The 5,684-nt window shown below is 45.3% G+C and overlaps 1 pseudogene; it reads right to left on the reverse strand.

Moving 5' to 3' along the window:
- Positions 1-924: 924 nt before the first annotated feature.
- On the reverse strand, positions 925-2,561 carry LOC124975206 (polyadenylate-binding protein-interacting protein 1-like; annotated as a pseudogene).
- Positions 2,562-5,684: the final 3,123 nt, after the last annotated feature.

A 5,684-nucleotide genomic window follows, 5' to 3' on the forward strand; every position in this document is an offset into this window, starting at 1 on the left:
CACTTACTGTGTACCAGGCACTTGGTACACCTTATTTCTCTTAATCCTTGCACTGCATCCATGCAGATAGTTATCTCTCCTATTTGTTTTTCAAAGTCTAATTTTAATTCAGACTGAACAAACAAGCAGAAAAGTGAGAAAGCTGTGTGTATTAGCAGACACAGATATAGCAAGTGTAAAACAGTGGCTTATTAACAGAACTATTTACATGCATATTTACAAGCAACCCTTTTATATACAAGTTTCAGTTAGTTGGAAAAAGATTTGACATTAATTAAAAATACTACTTAAATAGGGCTGAGGTGGTACATTATAGAAGTATTAGAAAAGTGATCCTCAAGGTATATTGATTACAAAGCAGATGAAAACTTGAAGGACAAATATGTAGTAAAATTCTCTAACTTAAAATAAAAAGGTCAATGTAACTCATGCTACAATGTAAAAGTGAGAAAGTCATATAAATAAAACCAGAATAATATTCTAGGTCTTTGGGCAATGAAGTTAATGAGGAGAAACAAAAGAACAATTCTTGAATTAGAATGAATTATCAGTGAAGGGTGAGTCTTGGTTGTTTAGTAGGGGAGTTCTAAGATTTTTTTTCCATTAATGACATTTTTAAAGCCCTTGGTATCAAATAGCATCTACATATGTAAATCAGTTGTTGATATATTCCAAGACTTTAAAGAGTTCATGATTGTGATTAGTATGAGACATGTCAAACTGAAATAAAATCTATAATAGTCATACCTAAAAAAAGAATGCTACATTTTTGCAGTAATATGTATTTATAGGCTAAGAACTTAAGGTATAAATATATAACCAGTTAGCAAAATTTACTTTCAACATTTCATTTATTTCAAAATCAATTTTATTGCAACCAAAACAATGGAATTAACTGTACATGATAAACTATTTTATAAATATAAACATTTTAAGTTATAGAGAATAAAGTTTATTTTGGCAGAGAGTGTTAAACAAAATTAAAGTTGCATACATTAGTAACATAACTCAACATCCTTAATTTGGTATAAGTGTGACACATTTTCTTGATTTCCTGCATTCTGCTAAATCATCATACCTAAACAGTTTTATAAAACTGATATGTTAAAATTTAACTTTATTGTTTTTGCTTATGCTCTGATTCCAAACAAAACTTTTCATAAGCTTCTTCAATCTCTAGGTCCATCTCATCATTAATATCATCCAAATATGGATCACCACCCCTGTTCCACCAAATCTGTTCCATTTTCTTCATAATCAGGAAAAAAGTCCTCTCTTTCAAGTAATTCTTGATATTTCTCTTGGTAATCCGAATCAGCTGCAGTGAAAGGAACACCATCAGTTGTATAAAATGTTGGTTCATTCATAAAGTAGTTAGGATCATTTTCAGGTGTTGCTTCTCCATATGTTGAAGTTGCATGAACTCTACTCCAATTACTTGACTGGAGTTCTACAAGCTTCAAGAGCATCTGTTTTATATCTCTGCTGCAGTTTGCATCTAGGACAACATTTTCAATTCTCTGAATAATTTTTTCCATATCAGTCTTTCCTTTTTCCTTCCAGGCATCTTCCAAAACTGACCCTGTCAACTTCAGTAATTTTACTGCACAAATTAAACTGTCATTCATAGGATTAGAGAATAGGGCATTCAGCAATTCCCAGAGACCAACCTGAAGGATATCTGCTCTTGTAACCTGTCCATTTGTTCCCTTGATCTCCAAGTTAAGATAAACTTCTCCCAGAAAGAGTACAAATGCATGAAATCATTTTTGAGTCACTTCATCTCCTTTTGCAACTTGATCTTTAACTTCATATTCAGTCCGACATCTTTGAAGTAGCAATTGGCAAAAGCCCACTCTGTGGGCTTATTGTCAGATGATGTGACAGGTAATTACACAGGCGAACTCCCATATAAGGGAAATTTGGGATAGATGTAGCCTGTTGGTAGATGATTTCCACAAGATCTTGCAAAGCATCATCTGTTGTAACCCAGCCATTCAGGGTCTCTGCAAACTGTTCCTTTTCAGTTTCAAAACTGCCAGCCTGCTCTGGAAGATGATTAAAAAAATCCTGAACATATTCTAATAGAGTAGGATAATCTTCACAACCATCCTCGTAGGATTCTGTATAATTAGAAGAATAACCTGATGGGTAAATTTCAGGGGCATTCGCAGTCAGTTTAGACATTAAAACAGGAGACACAACCACCTGGGGTTTAGCCATTGCTGATTCAGAGTTCTGCGGTGGGATTTTATACTGTGGAGTAGGTGGAGCTCTCTGGGGCCTCCTTTGTTCTGGAAGCGCCCCGGGTCAGGGAGGCCTCTGGGAGCCTGCGCTGGCCCCGCTCTGGGCTCCTAGCGGCGGGGCCGTCCTGGGCTGGTGCAGTGGCGGCGGGTGCAGGAAGCCCGGGGCTTTGGGCTGTGGCTGCGGCTCTTGCCGCCACCGCTGGGCAGTCCCCGCTCCGTTGGGGAACCCGCCGCCCTCAGGCCCGTCCCCTCCGTGACCCAGGCCCCGGCTCCAGCCCGACCAGAACCTGGAGCCCAATCGAAACCGTCCGACATGCTTCTCCTCCTCCTCCTCCTCCTCCTCCTCTGAGGGCAACTGCGCTCCTGGTAGGACGCGGAGGAAGGCGCCCCGGGCCGGCTCTAGCCGCTGCGCCTCACTCAGGCCTTATGGAAGAGCTGGGCAGCAGACCGGTTCCTCCGTGGTTCGGGAGGAGCGGACCGCAGGCTGATCCCCGCGGAGCCCGCCTCTCTGTAGCTCCTCTTTTGCAGGTAGACTCTAAGGGCTAGAGAGTTCGGGCAGTTTATCACAGACAGTTCCAGAGGAGTCACCCAAGAAACCTTCACCTGCACTCCGCAGCTTCCAGACAAGTGAGTACGGATGGAAGAGGACCCAGGGCTTGGTGGAGGGCAGGAGCAGACTGCTTGGACTCTGCAGCTGTTTCGACCCGGTTGGGTCCTGTGTTGATTTCCCTCGACCACTCCACACACTGGTGACATCTACTAAGTGTAGACTGTGTCAGGAACCATGTGAGTGAACGGAGGCAAATGGGGTGGTTGTGGAAAAGGAGAGGGAGTCATGGAAGTGACCGCTGCTGTCTGGGGACATCCTCTGTCCCATGTAAGCTGGGTTATGAGGGAGAGTAGACTCCTGGAAGGAAGGAGAAAAGACTTCACTGGGAAAGGAAATGACAGTCGGCCGCAGCAAGTTCAGAAAATGGAGTGGGTGAGGGGAGGGGTGGGCAGGTGAGGGCGAGCTGGCTTTCTCTGGCATCATGCCAGAGGTACAGGGTTGAGTGTGTGGGTGGACACATGTGCCCATCTTCAGGACAGTGGGCATGAGCTGTCCCCTCCAGCACCTCTCCAGGCCTGCCTTCCAGGCAGCTGTCCACAAGTGTCACCCTTTCCTGCCACACCTGCCCTACTGAGGGCCCTGGCACCTCTCCATGATCTGATGTGACTTGGACATCTCCAGTCTGCCCCAAGCTCCCCTGCCACCCCAGAATTCCTGATCTTCAGTCCCTTCTCAGAAGAAGATTTTAAAACAACAGAATAAATTTATAGAATCATAAGAAAACCAACTATATTGAAAGACAGTTATTGAAATGTTAAATAATCAAATCTGTGATGTAGAAAGCCACTTCTCACTAACGTGTTAAACAGCAGGACATAGAGAATAACCTCACACCCTGGTGAATTCGCAATGGTGATAAGTGCAAAGGATGTTTCAGGGTCTCTGCCTGAGAGTCACCATGGGGACACAGCTATGCTTACAATAAATTCGAAAGTACAAGTCATACTACTGAGACTTTGTGTTTTTGTTGACTACATTAGTAACTGAAGGAAATGCGAGATGTCACATAGAAATTTGTGAAAATAAAGAAGTAATTTTTTTCCTGTCCAAAGTCACAGATTCCCTAAATTCCATCCCCAAATCCCATAGGGATCTCAGACACTCCAGGTCAAAGCCCCAGCTCTGCACTAAGAACCCTCCCCATCCTTTCCTATGATTCTCCCCAGACCATCTTCAGAGGAAGGCCCTGGAAGAATGGGATGGCCTCCTTCTGTCTGTTATGGATGTCTGCCCCCTTCAGTATAAAGCAAAATAAGAGGAGAGAGTGAGTTGAGATCAAGGAAGCTAAGCCAATCATCACCAAACCCAGGAAAGAAAGGCATGGCTGCTTCTCTCACCCCTTGTGAGTTCCAAGACCCCAACCCATCACCCCAGAGTATGGTCACCACCTCAGCACATAGCTGAACACTTAACACTTGGCCAAAGAGCAAAGACCCGGAGCAAGATGAAGGAACACAGTGATACCTGAGAATGTGTGGGTACTTCTGCCTTCAAGAGGTGAAGCTTAGCCAGGCACAGTGATGCACATCTGTAATCCCAGTGACTTGGGGGCTGAGGAAGGAGGATCACAAGTTCAAGGCCAGCCTGAGCAACCCAGTGAGATTCTCAGCAACTTGATGGAATGCTGTCTCAAAATAAAAAATGGGAAGGGCTGGAGATGTAGCTCAGTTGAAGATCACCCCTGGGTTCAAATCCCAATACCAAAAAAGAGTTGAAGCTTAAGTTCTTCCCTTTCAGTCTGGGCCAGACTTACAGACACTTCTGACAAATAGACCATGCAAAAATGATGATGTTTCATTTCTGAGATTAGGTCCTAAAAGGACTGTGCCTCCTTCCCTGCTCCTCTTGAATCAATCATTCCAGGGAAGTCAACTATCGTGTTGTGAGAACTCTCAACTAACCCTGTAGAAAGATCTAAGTGGCAAGGGACCCAAGCCTCCCACCCACACTCAGAGAAGAAAGAAAACTCCCATTTGGCATCCATGTGAGGAGCCATCTTGGAACCTTTGAATGTCACAGCCTTTGAAATTTTGAATGTCAAGGCCTTGACTGCCAGCCTGATGACAATCTCAGGAAAGACTGAGTCAGAACCTACCTCAGCTGGGCCACTCCCAGGTCCCTGATTCTCAGACACCAAGGTAGCAATGTTTATTGGTTTAAGCTGCTAATGTTGGAGCATTCTGTTAAGTGTAACAGATTGCCAATATAAAGCATGAAATGTAGTCCTCAGGGACTGGTGGATGAGGGGCCAGAAGAGGGGACCACAGCAGGAGTCACCCTGGGGCAGTCATCCAGAGAGTAAGACCTCACAGAGGGCATGGGAAAAATCCTCAGTGTGTGTGCTGAACTGCCCTGCTGCTGAGGCCCAGGTCTCCAGTGCTTCCCTGTCTAATGGCCTGTTCCCATGTGGCCCTGGCAGTTCCCTCAGCTGTGGTGGGGAGAATAAACCACCCAGAGCTGCTGCAGGATCCAAGGAAGTGGCTTGTGCAGTGCCTAGGGATTGCCAGGCACACATAAAGCACTCAGTAAGAGGTGACAAGGACATCTGGGCCCTCTCTCCACCTCCAGCAGGCCCAGACACACAGGCAAGGCTGTCCCTAAAGAAGCCCACCCTTCTCTGACACCCAGAAGGCCTGGGAACCTAAACAGATGCCAAGCTGAGACTGGGACACTTGTACACTGCTTGGGCCCTGAGCCGCATCCTGCCCCCACCTCAGTCAACGCCTGCTTGGGAAGGGGTCCCAGAGAGCACCTGACCTGGTCCACAATGAGGGGATTATGAACAGAAGCCACATGAAGATGGAGTCCACCAGAGGCCCCTCAGTGGA

This window comes from Sciurus carolinensis, unplaced genomic scaffold (assembly GCF_902686445.1).
Source record: "Sciurus carolinensis unplaced genomic scaffold, mSciCar1.2, whole genome shotgun sequence".
Taxonomy (NCBI): Eukaryota; Metazoa; Chordata; class Mammalia; order Rodentia; family Sciuridae; genus Sciurus; species Sciurus carolinensis.